General features: G+C 44.7%; 6 non-coding genes across 6 annotated transcripts; 5 read left to right on the top strand and 1 right to left on the bottom strand.

Moving 5' to 3' along the window:
* The first annotated feature begins 327 nt into the window (after positions 1–327).
* TRNAM-CAU (transfer RNA methionine (anticodon CAU)) lies at positions 328–399 on the top strand. Its single transcript has one exon. It is a non-coding gene; the product is annotated as a tRNA-Met (tRNA).
* A 12,415-nt stretch (positions 400–12,814) lies between these two features.
* TRNAS-AGA (transfer RNA serine (anticodon AGA)) lies at positions 12,815–12,896 on the bottom strand. The gene has a single exon. It is a non-coding gene; the product is annotated as a tRNA-Ser (tRNA).
* A 737-nt stretch (positions 12,897–13,633) lies between these two features.
* Positions 13,634–13,707, top strand: TRNAI-AAU (transfer RNA isoleucine (anticodon AAU)). The gene has a single exon. It is a non-coding gene; the product is annotated as a tRNA-Ile (tRNA).
* An 892-nt stretch (positions 13,708–14,599) lies between these two features.
* On the top strand, positions 14,600–14,673 carry TRNAT-AGU (transfer RNA threonine (anticodon AGU)). The gene has a single exon. It is a non-coding gene; the product is annotated as a tRNA-Thr (tRNA).
* Positions 14,674–16,623: 1,950 nt separating this feature from the next.
* Positions 16,624–16,695, top strand: TRNAH-GUG (transfer RNA histidin (anticodon GUG)). Its single transcript has one exon. It is a non-coding gene; the product is annotated as a tRNA-His (tRNA).
* Positions 16,696–19,309: 2,614 nt separating this feature from the next.
* Positions 19,310–19,380, top strand: TRNAG-GCC (transfer RNA glycine (anticodon GCC)). Its single transcript has one exon. It is a non-coding gene; the product is annotated as a tRNA-Gly (tRNA).
* The last annotated feature ends 597 nt before the right edge of the window (positions 19,381–19,977 follow it).

Below are 19,977 nucleotides of genomic sequence, written 5' to 3'. Positions count from 1 at the left end.
AGAGAGGAGAGCAATTAAACGGATTGGTGTATTCTGAATGTAACAGACGCCTGCCCCGGCAGAACATTCCTGAAAGCGGAGCTATAGACCCGAGATTCGGAATACAACTTCTACTGCTCATGCCTTCCACGCCTTAAACAGGGCGGTATGTAGATTGTCGAAAAGAAAGAGCGTGGAGAGGGCTTTTAGTAGCCGGTCCTACTGTAACGCTCCTCCCACTTGTATTGACACAGTGATCGCTTTTCATTGGCTACAATTCTGTCACAGGAATGACGTGTGCACTGGAGATTACTATCAGATAGGAGGCACGACGAGATTTCAACACAGAGCAGAGTGGCGCAGCGGAAGCGTGCTGGGCCCATAACCCAGAGGTCGATGGATCGAAACCATCCTCTGCTAACTTTTTTTTTTTCCCCTTCGTCAAATTAATTTATGGGTGATTATTTTTTAATAATTATTCATGTTTTTTTATATTTAAGAGTTTGCTGCTCTTCGTGTTTTTTCCTCGAACCGAATGTTTTCAATTGCTTTCATTTTCCCTAAAGGGGGAACCGTTTCTAAATCGACATGCTTCAGTAACCTTCGTGCCCACAGAGAGCCATTGCAGAGCAATGCTAGCTCCCTTTATCTATCAAAAGGCTATCGGAAAGCAGATTATAGGAAAAGAGAAACACTGTATTATACTGTAGTCAACCCTCACCACCATCGGAACGCCTGCTGATTCTGCAACCATTATAACTGCCCTTCGCCAGCATCAGTGTTTATATGGAAACCTACAGGTTTTTATTTTTTTAATATAAAGCAAAGTGTTACTAAATGTTACTCGTCCAATAAAGTGAAGTCCCAAGAAATGATTAGAACAGGAAGTGTGAACAGGAACAAAAGAGAGTCAAGTGTTATAATTACTAGATTTATTTATATTAAGCTGACTGACACCAATAGCTACCTGCGCCAAAACAACAATGTAAACATGAGAAAGAACAGGATGGGGAACCTTTTATAATACAAGACTTTTTAGAGCATATCAAGAGGTTCAAGAGGCGAAGCATCACCCCCAAAATAAACAAGTTGGAGTTGAGGTGAATAAGCATTAGGAGGTATTTACATTTTGTTTCTATCTAGTCAAAATTGCTGTGCATTTCCAAATGTCAGCCAGTGCCTTCAGACAAATTGCTGGTGATTCGATTCCTTTAACATGGAGATTGATATTTACTTTTCTTTCTCTGTCTACAAAGTGAGTGGATTTTGTAAAGTGAACTATGTAACAATATTGCTTTGGGCAGGGATTGTGAAAGGAAAGACTATAGGATGTCAGCTGTTTTTCTAACCAAGTTCAAATACATGTAACTGAACCCTACAAAGATTTAAAAATATATCAGCAGCAAAGAAAGTATACATGAACCACAATGTTGCTTTTTAATTCCGATGTGTGATGGAAACAAAAACTTTAAGAGGTTCAGTACTAACTAAGACAGTTTACTTGTGTAAAGTGCAAATTATAAATATTGTCTGAAACCTGATTTCCACATGTTATGGTTCATGCGCAACATGTTCGATGAAAATTTAGTGACCGTTTAGAGAGGCTATTTTAAGGGGAAATGACACTCCCTGCCCCTTTAGCTCCCCGTTTTAAAGTTCTTTTTTATCCTGCTTTCTCTGTCACTCTTTTTGCATTTCTTTATTTTTCTTCTTCTTTGTTCCTTTTGTGTTCTTCTCTCTTGTGTTCTAGGTGAAAGTCTTATGAGGAAAAATAAATGCCAGTCCCAACATATGTGTGCCGGAGGGCTCCATATGAAAACATCATATCAAATCATGCACTGAGCATAATTTGGGTGCCTTAATGAGAGGGAGGAAGCTATTCCTGTATTAACCCCTTTTGGATGGCCAGCCTGAAAGACCCAGGTCTTGCTTTGCTGGCTATTGTGGTGGGGTAGATGCATCAGGTAGACGTGTCTCTAGTAAGCAAGCCTGTGCCCAGCGTCCTGAGGCTGCGATGGTCCTTTAGGTGGCTGTTGTGACATTGGCAAGAGAGCCTTCCCTAGTCTACATTTGATTCAGGTCTCGGGATCTTGCCCCATTCAAATGTCATGTGCTGCTTTTCCAATGCAACTCTGCTCACATTGTATCCCAGAGAGGAGCTGATATCAAATAGTGGGGGATAAAATCAGCTACAAAACCCATGTGCAGGGTGGGTGGCGGCCCTGCACAACTGATGCCCAAAGGGGTAGGGTCCAACCTCCCTAGGACATTAGTTGCATCCTCAAAGTATTTTGCTTGTATTTTTTAGGGGCAAAGGACAGGGCCAATAATTGCCACAAACTCTCAAGCCTCTTCATGGGCTCGGATCCTCATGCCTCATAAGCAAAACGTAATGGTCCTACCCACTCCACAGAACCCAAGTTAGGCCCCGCCTCTTCTCACATAGTGAGTTTGAATGCTAAATTGGCAAGTCTGCCCTTGTGCTGCTGTAATGAATGAATACATTATTTTATTCAATTAATTAAAATTGTTACAAAACCATGGCATGATCGTACTGAGAAATTATCACATTATTAGTTACCACAGTTCACTTCTAAAAATGCATAAAAAGAAAGAGAATTGTGCTGCTGTACTTTGCTGCTTGTCCTCCAGGTGGGTAAGGGTCACCAGTATGTCTCACAAACAAGCTCCTCCACTACACCTGCTGAGCTTTCTCATCCCACAGTCACCATCGTGTGCATGCCACAATCCAAGCTTTTTAGAATTAGGGGCAGCTGTATGGCCATTTGGAGGCCTCTGCACTGCCAGAAAGAGTTTAGATAGGTACTCCTCTCCAATCGTATGATTCTAATGGGCCTTGGTTGGCCAGTGAAGGTAGCATATCCAGCAGGACCAGGCGAAGGAGAGATACACCTGTCTCACCGCACCACCATCTTAGACCCACCCCTCCTGCATTAAACCCAGCAGAAATGTAAATACCAAGTTTTCAGTATGTTTATGCGTGACACTTCCATTGATTAAGTGTACTAGTGTGTGACATTTTCCTACTTTATGTGTGACACTGTGTACAGTTTGAATTTGTTTACATAGTATCCACTTTTGTGTCAGTCAGTAGTCTGAAACTGCCCTAAAACTGCTGCGAAGCTCATGATTGCTCACTAATCTATTTTACAGTTTTAAGTGTGTCATCCTAGAATAATTTGGGGCACCCCAATAGCAAAGTCAGGAGTAGATGGTGTGCCACAAAGTGTCCAGCACTGTAAACATACGCAAAGAAGACATTTCTGTGAGAGTGCAGGATTTATCTGAGGAACATGTGCCCTCAGAACATAACATATCCATGTTGACATTTGGAAACCCCGCATAAGCATGATTATGCATGTTTGCACATGGCTTATTATGATTATCTTAACTTCCAAGAAATGGGTTGTTAGCATTGCTATAGTGTAGCAACTGTCCAATGGGCCCTAATTCAAGTGGTACCAATGGGTCCGCCATCCACTTGTTGGCTAGCAAAAAATCCATATTTGGGATATAGAAATCCCCCACAATCCTGAACTCTGGTGCCACTGCACCTGCTGTACCCATTAATAGCTATGCCCTTGACTTCATAACACATTAGCCATCAGGCAATCTGGCACCTGAATTAGAAGAAGAAGAAGAAGAATTCTTTATTGCTCAGTTAATTAAAACCATTGCAAACAACATATTTACATGTAGGTGAACTTAAAATAAAACTTTTGTTTAGTAAAATGTTACTATCAGACATTTCAGTTAAATAAACTTTAAAATGTTCTAAGAACTTACTTGAGCAAAGAAAAAAAAATACATAAATAAAGTATATGTTAGAGGGCGATTAGGCTTTCGATTATCTAAATGCTTAGTCATTATGTGAACAGGAAGAAAATGAAAGAATAAAAGGCAAGCCCTCAGGCTCCCTGCGGCCTTTACAGATTCTTTGGAGTTTGTAATCTGTCCATGGTGATTGTGGCTTGAGTTTGTGGTAGAGGCTTGCTAGGGCAGTAGTCGGAGTTAAGTGTTATGTGGGTTAGTGTCTTCCGGGCTCTCCCTTCTGTCGTTCTGCTTCTTACCAGCTTTTTCCAGGAATTTCACCAGATGACTTGCTAGTTGGATGTTTTTTCCATCGAAGCATGCTTTGACTGCCAGCCGGCATGTCCTTATTCCCAGTTTCTTTAGGGTTGGCTTTAGATGTTGTCGGCGCTCCTTGTCCAGACCTTTGCAGATGCATATTAAGTGAAGGATGTCCTCTTTTGTGTTCCCACATAATCTGCAACTTGATGGCATTTTTGGTCGTTTCCACGGGGGAAGATGGATTTGAGATGGGAGGATGCCCAGCCTTAGTTGTATAAGTTTCTCCTTTGTAGACCGTGTAAAACCAACTCCTAAGTAGCTTTGGCATGAGCTGCTGGTGTAGTTTTGGATGACGGTCCAACCGTGTGCCCTTTTCCTTAACACGGCTTTGTCCTCTATTAGAGACATGGTCCTTACAGATTTATTTGCTATTTTTTTGAACAAATTGTGTGAGGTATTGCTCTTCCAGGCTTCTTGTAGCTCCAAAGTTTCTATGGAGTGCTTTAGATAAGTGGCGGCGGCACTCGTGTTTCTCCCTGATAGCTCATTCCAGAGATGATAATCCATGGATGAGGCATAGGCTCCTCGTATTTTGTGCCAACTTTTGGCGTAGGCCCCCATTCTTTCTGTTACTTGGTTTCTCAGGCCAAATTCGAGTCTTATCTGTGCTTGAGATGTGTATTTGGGCAGATTAAATAGCATGCGCAATGCCCTGGCTGTTGTGTTGTTCAGTATCTGTGCGTCCCTTCCTCGGAGGCATTCGCTTCCATAGGTGATAGCCGGTGTTAATTTTGCCTGAATTATTTGGAGGAGTGGAGTGAAACTGCGACCTGATACTTTCTTTTTAAGGTTTCTCAGTGCGACTGATATTATGGTACCTCTCCTTGATATTGCTTCCTTCTGAGGGAGGAATGTCCCTTTTCTGTCAACAATTACACCCAGATATTTGTACTCGTCCACGGTTTCAACTGTTAGGCCTCCCATTTGCCAGTGAAATTTAGATGTGGCCGACTTCTCATTTACTCTCATAGCTTTTGTTTTGGAGAGGTTTATGCTGAGGCCGTTCGTGGCTGCGTGGGTGTAAGTTGTGTTGATTAGGCGTTGTAGCACTATCGGCGTCCGGCTTATGAGCACGATGTCATCGGCGTACATCAAGTTTGAGACTATAAGTCCTCCTAGTTTTGGGGCGTGAGGATTGCATTCGTCTAGCAATGGCCCTTGGTCGTCTGTATTTTTCTTGACAGGCAGTCTCCTGAACCTAGCTTGATTTGTACCCATGTGTCCGTATGTAATAGCACCAGTTGTGATAGTAAAGTTGTCGGCATTTTCTTGTTGGCAAGCTTCTCCCATAGTAAGTTTCTATTGATGTTGTCGAAAGCCGATGTGAAATCAATGAAGCATATAGAGAGAGGAGATCTGGCGAGTTTGGCAGATTCAATTAGCAGAGTTAGGGCCAGAATGTTTGTCGTTGTTCCTAGTTTTTCTCGAAACCCAGTTTGGGTGATGGGGATTACTGCATTTTCGTTTGCCCATTCTGTGAGCTCCTCTAGTAATAGACCAGCATAGTATTTCGCCTCGTTGTCAATTAAGGCAACAAGTCTATAATTTTTTGGTTTGTTTTTGCTGCCTTTCTTATGAATGGGAGCTATTATTGAGCCTTTCCATGAGTCGGGAATCATTCCAGTTTCAGAAATCAGTTTGAATAGTGGCAGTAGGGCTGCTGCCCAATATTCCGGATTTCGTTTGTACAGAATAGGAGGAATTCCATTGGGGCCTGGCGCCCCCTCTGTCTTCCCTTTTGCTATCCTGCTTATGATTTGTTTTTCTGAGAAGCACATTGTAGTTGGCTCTATTTGTTGTATGCAGTCTAAATTCTTTCTGTTGAGTTCTGATGGCTTCTCGGCGGAGTTATTTGTTATTGTATTGAAATGGAGCCTTAAAAATTCAGACCAGACTTCTTCGGTGATGTGTGAGTTTATGCTGGGTTTTCTGGAGTCCTGGAGGTCATTTACTGTCTTCCAGAATCTTCCACTGGTGTTAATTCCTTTTGCATCGTGGAGCAGCTTTGCCCATAGATCTTCCTCTGCCTACCTTTTCAGGTTCCAGATTAATTTCTTCTTGGTGGATTTCTGTTTTTGCAGTTCCTTTTGGACTTCTTTGTTCGGACCTTCTCGGTGTAATTGCCTCAATAGTTTGTTAATGTTTTTCTTGTAGATCTTTAAGTTTGTGTTCCCTTTTATTTTCTTATCTTCCTCTTCCTTGTTGCGGGATCTCTTTTTGAGACTTGATTGATTTTGATTTTCCAAGTTTTTAAGTGCCGTTTTTGAGCTTGTTTGGTAGTTCCAAGGCTGCTGGTGAATAATTCCCATCGGCTTAGATTGTCTGTCCGAGTCTCTATGCTTTTTTCCCACAGTTTTTTCGCTTCTTTTTCGAAACCTTCTAAGTTATGCGTTTTGCATTTTATCCTTTTTTGTGTAACCAAATATGATAATCCCTCATTAGCTACTGGTAAGGTGACCGCGGCCCCATGGGTGTCAAGTGTGATCTCTTGTGGTAGGTGGTCACTGGCTGCGGTTGTTCCAATTCGAAAATCCAGAATTTTGCCAAACAGTTGTAGAGATGAGAATGTGAGGTCTATTGTGGAGCTTGCCGTTGTGTTGTGAAAAGTGGCTGACGATGGGATGTCGTTTGTGAAGCGGCCGTTTAGAGCTACAAGGGTAAGATGTTCCAAATCTTTCAGGCTGTCTCTTGACAGTCTGCTTTGTTTTCCCCATTTGCTGGCCACCTGTTGGGGGATTCCCCATATGTTAAATTGTTCTTCCAGGAGAGAGTCCCTTAGCTGAGGCCCACCTAAGTACATATTGAAGTCCCATGTTACTAAGAGATTGGTCGTTGACTCTTCTGACAGTATCTTTATTACTTCTTCAATTAGTAGTTTCATCCCGGCTTTTTTTTCCCGGGGGTGAACGTATACGTTTAGCAGTATTAGCTTTTGGTTTTGATCTTTTCCCCCTAGTTCCAGCTCTATTGTTTTTATACTGTTGTTACCCGACTGTGTGGCGTCTTTACTCTTTATTTCATTTATGCTCTTTATTGAGGTGTATGTTGTTTGGCCACCTTTTGAATGGCCATATTTGGCATTTCTTGAAGCTGGTATGTGGTGTGCCTTAAAACCCTGTATTTGGTACGGCTCTTCCGACCAGGTCTCTTGGAGGGCAATTATGTCGAATTTCTGGAGGTAAAGTAGGAGCTGAGCGTCGTCAGCCTTATTTCCTAAGCCGTTTATGTTCCAGGAACAAATTCTTAATTGATGGTTTTTTTAATTGTTTTGTTGCGAGCATTGTCATTTCTTCTCAGGCCTTGTATTGATGGTCCTTGCTACCCAATGCCAATCCTCGTCTCGGATAGGTCCTTGGGCCTTCCTTGCGCTTGGTGGGTATATATCTGTCTGTGAGACTGAAATGCTTCTGGCCCCTTTCAGGACGCTTGTCCTTTTCTCTGGATGTTGTTTGTTTTTGAAGCAGTCGAGACTCTTTTTTTGTGCTTGGCTTAGTGGTTCTGGGTATCCTGTTTTTTCCTGTATTTTTAGGCGAATCCTCCATGTTTTAAAACGTTGTTCAGACTCCATGATTCTTTCAGTTATTTCCTGCGTAGCCCATATGGTTTTGGTTACCTCTTGTTCGGATAGGTAACTGTGGTGTTCAAACTCCACAGATTCAAGGTTGTGTGTTTTTATGTCCTTCAGGTTGCTAATGGTGGACAATAAGTGTAGTATGTTACCTCTGTTGAGTATATCCCCTCTGCCTCGTGACCTATACTCCGGGATAAATAGGATTGTGCCTTTTTCAACATCCTTCTGCTTGTGGCCCCATTGTTTATGTTCTTCAATGTCTGGTTTAATCGATGTATGCTCGACTCTTTTTGTAGGTGGTTGCTTTACGTCTCGGGCTTCTATGGCCTCCTTGTCGTCTTCCTGCTTTGGTCCCTGTGACTCAGGGATTCCCTTGGTGACTGTTAGTGAAGCTCCCGATCTTGCTGTGATGTTTGTCCTCTCTGTTTCGTTTGTGGTCTTGCTTTTATCTCAACTGAGTTCTGTTTCACTCTTATTTGTCGTATTTCTGCCTTTGTCATTGGAGTTTTGACTTAATAAAATTTGTTTGGTTTCTTTAGCCAGTGAGGTTGTTATGGTCGCTGGTTGCCTGTCTGTGTCTACTTCCAGAACCCTTTCCGATGTTAGATTTGCCACTTTGAAATAAGCTTTTATGTTGCTTGTCTTTTTTCTTCCTTTTCTTTTCTGTTTTCGACCTTGTTTGTTTGAGTCCCTGGTTTTTTCTAGACATTCTATCCCCGAGCTGTTGTTTCGAGGGCTGTTAAAGTTTGTGGTTTCTGGAGCCTGCCCCTATTGTCCCTGCGCGTCGCTAAGCTGTGTGTTCTTTTGTTCCAAGCTGACCTTTTGTTCTGGTTCTGCAGGTGTTTGTGTTACTTTCCATGCCACCTCGGCATAGGTTTCAACTTTGTTTTTCCCTGAGTTATTCTGGCATGTTGGACCGTCTCTACTCGAGTTTTGTGCCTTCCGCCCTGTCTTAGTTCCGGGATTATGGGAGTTGGGTGGACTCCTCGTCTCTTTTTTGTGCCGCTCAGTGCCGTATCTGTCTTCAGAGGTCATAAGCTGTTTGTTCGGCCGTTGGTGATTTGGGTTTAGTGGTGTGTTTGCTATGTCCTGGGTTCCTCCTTTTGTTGGGTTGTCAGTTGTCTTTTTTGAGTCTTGCCTGATGCCCCCCAGTGATTGTGAAATCGATGAGAGTTTGTCCATTATTGTGTAGCAAGCGCAGCTTAGCTGCTCTATTTTTGTTTCAGCTTGTACTCTTTTGATCATGTCGTTCATGTCAGCTAGCTTGTTGTCGATGTTTGCTACATGTATCGCTAGAAAATTTAGCAGGGAAAGTTGCATATCCATTTTGTCCGAGTCATACTGCATGGCCTTTATTGATAGCTGTAGGGTGTTTAGCAGGGATGACCATAGTATTTCTGGTCCATTAGAAGACTCTTCTGTGATTGGGATTTTAACTGGAACTTTTTGACTATCTTCCTCCTGTGGGATAACTGGGGAGTTAGATGCTACTAGCCTCTCCCACTCCTCTGCTGTGAGCTGGCCGGTGTTCTCTAGTTTGAAGATATCTGTTTGGTCATTCACAGATTTTTCTGTCTCTTCCGGTTCTACATTTTCTTCATTTTTTGGTGATGTTCCTGGCTCTCTTCCGACATCCTCTTGTGAATGTTCTCGATGTTGCGGGTGCTCATGGACCTGATTAGTGGTAATGTTAGTTGCTTGTTTGCTAGTGATGGGTCCTGTGTTTGCTTTTGGCTGATCCTGTGTTTTGTAGACCGTTTTTGTTGGCTTTGTTGGAGATGGTGACTCCGATTTTCTAGGCGAGAATTGTTTTCTATTGTTTGTTGGCTCTTGATGAATTTGCCCCTTCTCTGTGGCTGTGGCTGTTATTAGTGGTTGTGACATTGGCTGGATAGTTATCCTTGGCTCAAGGGGATAGCCCCTTTCCTCCTTTTTACTGTTGTCTACACTATGGACTACGCTTTGTCCGCCCTTGCTGGTGCCGGTACCGGTCTGATCTGCTTGGGTTGAGCTTTCTTTGGTTGTATGTGTTCCCCTTTTGCCCTCGGTGTAACTCTCCCTCTTCCTTTCTTGATCTTCCTCCCAGCCGTCCCCGGTGTCTCTCACTGTTGCCGGTTTTTCTTGTCTCTTGTTCTCACTTGTTTCTCCTCCTGAGTCAATGGCAGTTATTTGAGTAGATCCCACAGGTTCCAGTGGGGAGGGGAGACCCTTGAGGTCGCTGATTGAAGAGCTTGGGAACGACCCAGGATCTTTCATGAAAGAAAAGATTGAGTACATTTTTGGTTGGTTGTCCTTATGTGCTAGTTTGCTGAGTGTGTCTGCCTTGTCGTCCTCGCGCAACTGATTTTCTGGAGTTGCTAGCTCCTGTTCCTGCAGGTGTATTATTTCGTCCGGTGGCTTGGACTTGTTCCCGCGCCTTCTTGTCTGGGCGTTGTTGGTTGCTTTCCTGACTTTTCCGGACCTCATCCCGCTGTCAGAAGTTTGTTAGATTGCGGTTGAGGTTAGTACCTCTCAAGTGGTTGCTTCCTGTCTATCTGCTTGGTTGCGCTCTCTGATGACCTCCTCTCTGGGCGTCCTTGCAATGCCTGCTGGATGATGTAGGCCCACCTGGCCGTTTTCCTCGCAGCGGTGCTAACTGCGAGGTAGGTGACCCCCAGGGAAAACAGGTGAGGTCAAAATAGAGTGGCAGGGTAAGTGTGAGGTCCGGCACCTCGAAGGGGTCTCAAGTCCTGGATGAGTCCGGGGCTTTGGGTGATATGTCCCCACGGCTCGTGGCTCGTAGCGCTCAGCTCCAGCTCCCGTGGCTCCCGCAGCTTGTGGCTCCCCACTCTCACCGCTCGGTCGGCCTCTCGTGCTCTCTGAGGCACTCAAGTGAAGCAGGCAGCGCGGGGTCTAGGGCCTAGGGCGAAGCAGGCAGAGCGGGGGTCACGGCCGCAGGCAGGGAACCATGAACAAAACTCCTCTGCCCGCTCACCGTTCACCACTCACTGCTCACTGCTCGTCGTTCGCCTCCCACCGATCCTCTTGCTCCTCTTGCTGCTCCTGGGCGCCGAGCCAGATACCGCTCGGACTGACGCTCGGCTCGGCTCAGGCTCAGGCTTTCGGGGTGGGGGTGAGGGATTCCTTGCCTTATCCCGGCCCCTCTCGAACCCTCGCAGCCTCACCTTAGCCGTGCTCCTTGTTCCCCCCGCAAGCTGCTCACTGCACACTGCACACAGCTCACAGCTCATGCAAACGTAGTGATCGCTGATAGAGGCAGAGGCAGAGGCAGAGTTTAGGATCTCTCTGTGCGGTGGAAATTAGTTCAGTTACTAGATATGTGCACTTGAGCCTCAGACCTTAAGCCCCAGCAGCCTTGCAGGTACTTACGGGAGTCCGTTAGTGATCGGCAGTCCCGCAGTGGTCCCACAGTGGTCCCGCAGTGGTCCCTGCAGTTCTGGTCCTGGCTGTACCCTCCGTTCGCCAACAGGCAAAAAAACGCGTCCACCAGCTGCCTCCGGTGCAGCTCGTGCGCCTGCACGCACTTGCGGTGTGGTCTCGGGAGGTCGCGGGGGTTGCAGGAGATCACGACTGGCTCCTGGCTCACTCCTGGATCACTCACGGCTCACGGCTCACGGCGGCTCACTCCCTCTGCTCCTGCTCCTTGGCAAGCCGGCCACAAGCAAGCCGCAAACAATCTGCCCCCGTGTCTCCGTGTCTCCGTGTCTCCGTGCGGGCTCCGGGTGCAGGCTCCGGGTGCTCCGTGTCTCCGTGCCGTGTCTGCCTGCCTGCCTGTTCCTGCTGCTCCCGCTCGCCTCGCCTCGCCTCGCCTCGCTCCGCTTGCTCAGACAGACCAGCTCAATCGAAATGTCTGAATTAGGTAATTGTTTGCAGCTAACCAGCGTGGCGTTGCTGGTCACTGGATGCTCTTGACAGTAGCATGATCCCCAGAAAGAAATCAGCTCAAGGCAACTCGTGTGTAACATGCCCCCGTCACTTTCTCTAGCAACACACTGTTTTCTACCTCTTACATTTGTTAATTTTCGATATCTGCACAAGTGCCACCAGTGCCTACGTAACGTTTGTTCTTGTGCTTGAGTGTCCTCCATATATTGCAGTATTATACCTCTATGTTTACGTTGTACGCTTTTGTAACCTGCACACGTCACTTTTTCCTACTGTAATGCGCCGTTTGCTACCTCTTTTATTTTGTTGGTTCACGATTGTCACTTTTGTAATGCACCGTTTGCTACCTCTTGTATTTTGTTGGCTCACAGTTGTCATTTTTTACTTCATTTAATGTAACGTTTGCTTTTGTTTTTTGTTCACTTGTAATGTTCTCATGTATCAGTTCTGTTCCTATTGTGAAGCGCTCTGACACCTTCGGGTAAAGCCGACGCTATATAAAAATGCATAAATAAATAGATAAATAAATAAATAAGGCAGAGTGTCACCCCTCAGGGTCCTAGTGCAGTCAGGCACTGATGAGGCAGATTTCTCAGCACAGCCACTGCTGATGAGATACCAGCGAGGTGAGTTGCCTCTCTGAGCCAGGGTGAGCAGCTAATGGCGAAGGTTATGGAAAAGCTAGTAGCCAGGCAGGCAGTTGCAATCTGTGACTAACATCTCAGAAGGGAGAGTAAGGAAAGTTTACCAGCAATTAAAGACGGGCTTCACCTGGGGGCTGGAGCTTTACTGCTGAGTTTTGGAGCTAAAGGGGGGCTGCCTGGAGCGTAACGGTGGCTGCTTGCAGCGAGGGAACACCATGCTTTGCCTTTGAATTGCGAGGAACGTGAAATAGTTAACGAGCAGCTGTCAACTCTGCTGATTTATGTGATAGATTCTCCATAGTGGGGGGATGCGGGAGCTTTTTGGTATACGCCTTACTGTCACCCGAGATGCGTGGCACGTAGGAGAGCTGCAGAATGGCTCTCATATTGTTCACCCCCCACTGCCTCCATCCATGATCCTGTGATTTAATATATGTGGGTTGGGTGAGGTCGAAAGTCCCATGTGAGCTATCATGTAGAGAGCAGAGCTTCCCTCTCCGGTGAATACTGCCTGGGACAGTTATGGATACTACAGTTCAGCAATAATCCAAAATGTGAAAAGTAATGTGTAAAAAAATATTCCCGTAGTCGGCAGGATTTGAACCTGCGCGGGGAGACCCCAATGGATTTCTAGTCCATCGCCTTAACCACTCGGCCACGACTACCTGTGAAGTTTGCATTTGCATCTACTTACTATGAAAGCTAAAGTAACATTCACGTCACTGATTAGAATATATGTAGACTTCATGAAAGAGAGTCGTAAAGAATTAGAGATTAGAGGGCTCGCCTTCCCTGTTGAATAATGGATCCCTTTGGAAAGTAGAAGCAGTGGACTACAGGGTATAATATAAAAATTGTATTTAAATAGCTCGAGGTCTATGAGAGTGTAAGGGGGAGAGTCGTTGAAAGAGAGCTGAGAAAAAGATACACGGAGTGAAGGGCTAGGGACGGAGAGCACCATGTCTGCTGGTGCCTGCTATGGGGTGTGCTCCTGTGGGGAGAACGCAGGAAACAACCCATTGATATCCGTCTGCGCGTGCGCGGTGCTGCTGAGCTCAGTCGTTTTCTGGGTGAAGGATCCTAGTTTTCAATCCATTTTCCCTGGAGTTGCTCGCTGGGTCGTTCTTGATAGTCAGGAGTCTTCAGTGCAATTCATTAAATAATGTGCTTGCTACTTAGTGATAACCTTGTCAAGTTATGAGTGGACCTAGGACTGTCTGAGCGCCTCGGTACTTGTCGGGGAAACTATGATAGTACGGGAATAGCTCGCCTCTACTTCGGGAAAACTAAGATGACAGCAAATGCCCTATCTCCACGTCAAACAATATCTACAAATAAACGACGTGTCTTATCTGAACAATTACAGGGTCCTGTGGTAAGAATGTGAAATTTCAGGAAGTATGGCCGGTTAGCTCAGTTGGTTAGAGCGTGGTGCTAATAACGCCAAGGTCGCGGGTTCGATCCCCGTACTGGCCACTGTCTTTTCCTAATTTTTCTTTTTGTATGTATCGACATAAAAAAAGCTATGCACAGTGCAGGACGTTTTAAAGTGGCACGCTAGAGTGAGGACTGTTGTTTATGCTGGAAAATAACCGTGTGATGTGGTGCCTGGTGTTTGACAATGATTGTAAATGATGCATGCTTCAATCGTTACCACCAGCCTCGTTAGTGTTTTCCTGGGGCTCTCATTCTGCACTTCTTCAAGCGCGGTTTACCTCGGGAGCCGCACGACAATAGATCCCACCTTCTTTCCGAGATGGGCGTGTTACTCGGCTATACTGGGCAAATTGAAACTTGTTCTTTGGTGAAAAAGTGACGCCTGCAACGCAACTGGTGCTCATTTTAAGCGCTCTGATGCCTTCGGGACGAGTTCGCGCTATGTAAAACTGCCCAAAAATCCAGTCGTATTCATCTGAGGAAACGAAGACAAGGTATCGAATAAAACACCCAACACACTTTCGTATCTTTGTGATTTCACCGGGGCTTTGCAGATAGGGCATGTGGTATGTAGTGATATTTGTGCAGCACCGGTGGGCGGCTAGTGGTCACGAGAGGTTACGTAGACATTCATGTACATGTCTCGTATGTATCGGGGACCTTTATAGTATTTCCCTTTCGATTACATTTATACTTTCCTTTATGTCAAGCACTTGGTCCATTGCATGTTCAAGCTTCAAAATATTAGAACTGAATATGAATATGTACTTTTCATGAGTATTGTAGTTTTTCCATTCCTGGATCAGGTTTTCCTCTCCATCTTCTTGTTGGGAACAGGTCAAGAATATGAAAACTTTCAAGAACTGAAAACGCAGCACGGGACAGTTCTAAACAGAAAGAGGCTAGAGTGGAAATGCCGGATTGCACAGGTGGCGCTGTGGCTTAGTTGGTTAAAGCGCCTGTCTAGTAAACAGGAGATCCTGAGTTCGAATCTCAGCAGTGCCTTACTTTTTTCCACACAAACTATAGAAAACGAATTGACTAAAAAACACACGAATTATATCAAATTCACGCTTTTTCTATTAAAATTGTGCGGTACAAGATAATTCTCCCTCGGACATAAATACATGTTTTTGAGCTTAAATTCTACTTGCACTTGATCCGTGTTGCCTATGGCAGCAATTAGGTTTAAGTGGGCACAAGTAGGGGTGATGCTGCTATCTGTATCAAAAGCGTCTATTTCATAGGCACCGACATGTCTTAGATAATGACGTCTTTTATTGCTTAATACGTTCTAAGTGTGCAAAACACCATATGCACTTAAACGTCTGTAAATCATTTAAAAGTAGTGGTCCAAGAAGCGATTTTGACCTACGGCTGGATTATAACTAGCTGCATATTACTGAGGCTGCCATCTGCACTAGAAGCGTCCATTCTAGATGCATTGCTCAGTTTGGAAATGGACCCTTCCTACGCCTCAATAAATTACAAGTTTGCACTGCACCATATATGCACTTTAACTGCTGGGTGACTGCAGATGTTCTAATCGACTCACAAATTAATTTAGACAGTGATTTCCGGGCATTGGGTTTATGGAAATACTCGCACTAGACGCATGAATTATACATGTGATTGTTTAAATCATGAAATGTTAATTTTGATGTTAAATTGAGACTATATTGTGTCACCAACTCGAGTACCTTTCACTTTCAAAGACCTATTGACAAAGCCAATCAGTTTGGCTTTGTTTAGTGAAAAGATTTTTCCAACATTAACTAACATGAGCAAGCTTCAACCAACAGGAGCAACACGGGCAGCGCCAGGGTAACCTTCCATAACTAACACTCTTACAGAACAGGCAGAGGAGGTTCCAGCTTCAGTGTCTCAAGAACAGGCACAGCACAGGCAGCTGCAGTGTAAACTTTGCTTCAGAGCACAGATGGTAACAGCACAGGCAGCGGCGTTGCAAACTTCACATACATGATAAGGCTGTGAGCAGGCCAAGAGTAATGTAGGGGTGCAGAGGGAGCGGTAATAAAACCAGCAGGGAACAAAACACTTTTCTTTACAATCGGGCAGTGTGCACGGCACAAGGAAGGTCTTATGTCTAGTGCTGGGTACATTTCAAAAGGGCTTCTTTCCTTTTGAAAAATGTGTCTAGCCTTTCCTGTCCTGCCTGGACATTTTCTTTCCAATTTAGTCTAGCATATTGTGGCCTAAACCTGAAGTGTTGTTCCTGGTTCTGCAGAGCCCACCTGTGGCATTGTGCCAAATACACAAAACTCCATCTGGAGCTCTGGTAAAGTTTTCAAAAACTCATTGTTGCTACTGATAAACTCTCTCTCTCTGGCAAATGTCTCCTGATCTGGTGGCCGCTTGTAGGACTGCACCTTGATCATTTCTGCATTTTGCTGTCCTACGGCAGTCAAATGGGACCTTTCTCTTGCGTGACCTGCGGGCGGCCCCTAAGACATTGTTCAGGTGGGTCTTGTATTTCAGGGAAGTGTGTGGCTGCCTCCTAAGAAAAAGTTTGGGGATTTGCACTTATGTTTTTTTTTAACAAACGAAGCACTGCTCCTGGCGCTATAATTCGACTCTCCTGGTTCCAGTGTTGTATGTTATGTAAGATGACATCAATCGTGTTGTTCCCGTTCTTCCTCATTGCTCTTTGAACAGCAGCAACATGCATTGGGGTCTCCGTTCAGAACTGCATCTGACACACACACTGAACAGGTGCAGTCATGGTGTGTCCGTTCTCCGCAAATGCATGATGGCAGAATTGTGCCTGGTACTGGTTTGTGTACGTTACAGGTACGGAAGAGTGAATAGACCAGTGGAAGAGGAGGCGAAATGCCAGTGCCTCAACATATAACACCCACAAAAACCAGACGGCACGTGACAAGATCAAGGTTATTAACCCTTGAAGAGAGCTTGACGTCAGAGTCCAAGTAGCTCGCCGTGATCGTATAGTGGTTAGTACTCTGCGTTGTGGCCGCAGCAACCCCGGTTCGAATCCGGGTCACGGCATTGCGGGTGGCAATGTCACGGCAGTTGGGCGATATTTTTATTTATAAACGTGGAATATGACAAAAACTTGCTGATGTAATAGTTTTTATCACCTAGTGTCGCATTCGCCAACCAGTGAAACGATCAAGTTTTACAAACAGAGGTCGTTCAAAATAATTTACATTTTATATACTGTTATACACAATCGTTTTTTCTTGGCCAAAACAGTGAAAAAAACGATTTAAATTTTTTATGGGATGCAGAAAAATTCGTTGCTTTAAAGCACCTTCTCTGCAATGTTATTTTATTATTGGCTTGTGATGAGCTCAGCCGAAGCTGAAACTATAATGAAGATTACTGGAATTGTATACAATTGTGCAGGCAGCGGCTATTTTTACATAATTATACATTTGCTGCAAAATTCCTCATTCTGTTGATTAATTTGCAGATTTTAACCCCCCAACCCCAATTTTTTTCTAGCTCAGCAGGTTCAAAAGTTACTAAAAATGCAACAATGCATGTTGCAGTGCAGTGGAAGACCTATTGCAAAGACTGACTTTCTGTTCCATATTGCTATATTTGTGTGTTAAACTGGTACTAATGAGGTGCAACCAATGCCCAGACAGTGTATACAAGCATAAAAAAGACAAAATCATGAAGTAGTATTATCAGAAATCTATATCTATATACAAATGGCTTGATAAGACTGATCGCATTAGGAAAGCTCGATGGGGAGGTCGCAGTTTTATCTCCGGAGCATCTGCTATCTGGAATAAAATGCCCCTCCCCCTAAAACAAAGCACTGACCTAATGATATTCAGGAAAAACATCAAAACATGGCTCTTTGACCTATAGGGATGAACATCGTATGGAGAAAGTATATCGTTTCAGCGCCAGGACACCTGCCCGGTAACAGTGCGCTTAACAAATGGTAAAAATAAATAAAAAATATTTATTGGCAGTGGATGGATGCTGGGCGGCATGGTTACTTCGTTAGAGAGGAGGAGCGTTGTCCGCAAAGTAAAATACCCCAAAGGCTCCTACTAGATGAAAAATAAAATGGTAATAAAGTTAATTTATTACCATTTTATTTGTCAACCCCTCTTCTGAACTGAGGGTCAGGGCGGGGCGGGGTTTGCACAGTGACGGCAGCACGGAGGGACGTGGACTGCTTGAGCACTTTGCAAAGTGCGAATGTCTCTTTGGGCGACCGTCTTGAGATGAGCAGCCACACATGCACACTTTGAAAGCTCTAACCCAGCTGTCTTAAGGCAGCTGAGTTAGAGCAAGTGCAGGGCTCCAGTGTCTTCCGGAGTGTCAAGAAAGTCTGCTCCCCCAATCCTGGCACCTCTCTCAAGCTGGTGAGAGAGCCCCGGGATTGGTTAATGCAGTTGGCTGGGGCCTGTCTGAACACCGGACTGCAACAGGAGGAGGTCGCGCTGCAAGAAGGATGCCGTGTCAGGTGTTTTTTTTTGTGCGATAGTGCACTACTCACCACCCACTTGCCCGCCCTACCACTCCCCATAGATGCCAGCCACTACTGATGGTGGGTGAGTCCCAGCTCAAGCCAGATCTAATTCTGACGTATGCACTAGGTTTAATGCATTGAGGTTAAGTCATTTCAGTGAGTCAGCAGAACCTGTGAAAGTAAACCTGTATATTGTACCTTCAGTCATCATAGTAATGGCCAATTCAGATAATAATGTACCCCAGTCTGCTGCATGCGATCTGTGCCTCTTCTCACAGATGGATAATTTGCTACTGTGTGTGAACTCTTGTCTGTTCAAAGCCCAAAAAAGCTTTGGCAAAGCCAATAGGTTTCACCAATGCAAAATCCATTGGGTGTGTTGATGTTTTTTACATGCTGCACAACATGGCTTAAAGAAAAAAAAAGAAAGAAATATGACGCGGTCAGCACTGACCTAGGTGGTAGGTGGGGGAGGGGGGGGGGATGAAGAAGATGGCCTGAAAAGCAAAAAAGAGTAATTGCAGGAGTCTGCAGTGGAAGGACACTGGCCAACAGAAGCAGTACTTGGTTCAAGCTCCACAGCAGGGTGAAGACTGGAAGCGTAGGAGGAAGACGGAGGTGAGGAGTAGGAGCTGGCCAATAGGAATCAAGGAAACAAGAGTGACATGGATGGGAGCCAGCTGATGCTAAGCAAAGGTAAATAATGGTCAAGCTCTAAGCCCTTTCAAGATTATTTTTAATTTTTAACACAGGAGATTTTGCAAGCACACCGCAAGCGTTGCACAAACAAAACCTAGGAACGCATTACCTGCTGTTTGTCACCTTTGTTTCTTTCTATTGGGATTGTGTACAGCTTTGTTGCTTTACATATAATGTTTCAGCATGTGCAACAGGTGAGCCTCATCTGATTGTGCACTCTGATGTGCACATATAGCATGAAGAATTGCAGGTTCACATGTAAAACTTGATATACTACTGTGAGTTTCCTGTCTGCTCTCTTCATATGAAGCAAGGTGCTGCATTATATATGGGCTTTGCTGTTTTTAGCTTCATGCTTGGCCCAGGTCTGAGCACAAAAAATATATAGCCATCTCTAAATGTATGCAATACTTGTGGATGGAACCGTACCCAGATATACTTATCCTGAGACTGAATATTATAATCTAAGCATTGGTGGTTCAGTGGTAGAATTCTCGCCTGCCACGCGGGAGGCCCGGGTTCGATTCCCGGCCAATGCAGATTTACTTTTTTGTATGTATATTTATTTGATAATTTTGTGAGTATTATGAATTGCCTTACAATTTTAATATTAATGTGAACTATAAATTTAGACCTATATTTCTTAGGAAGTTTTACTAGTTGCATTACATGATTCCCTAAAAGTCATTTTTGGAGCCATTTCCGAAATGCCACACTTTATGCCACGTACTGGAGTTTTTAAAGCACTCGGCAGTAAACTCTGATTTTTAACGCCCCTCCTCAAACTCGACTGTACCCGTGTTTGTAACAAAGTAACGAACTCACAAAGCTTTTTGTAGAAAAGTGATGTTGCGTTAAGAGTGCTCAGACACTGAGGCACTGAGCCACCGAGAGATCTCTCAGTCAGAGGTGGGGCATCCGGTCCACACAACTCCACCCCGCCAACACATGATCACTCTCAATAAAACTCATCTAGATTCTGTTTTCTATTTTCTAGCTGTCCCTTTACACCTGTCCCCGTTTCTCGTTCTCTCCTTCTAGCTCTCTACCCGTCTTTTTCCAAGTCTCTTTTGCAATATGTCCATCTCTCTCTATTTCATCGAGTCTTTCGTCACCTCTTCCCTGCTCTCTCTCTC

This window comes from Lissotriton helveticus, chromosome 12 (assembly GCF_964261635.1).
Source record: "Lissotriton helveticus chromosome 12, aLisHel1.1, whole genome shotgun sequence".
In the NCBI taxonomy this organism is placed as follows: domain Eukaryota; kingdom Metazoa; phylum Chordata; class Amphibia; order Caudata; family Salamandridae; genus Lissotriton; species Lissotriton helveticus.
Note: the sequence above shows the minus strand (reverse complement) of the source record. Positions and strands in the feature narration are given on the sequence as shown.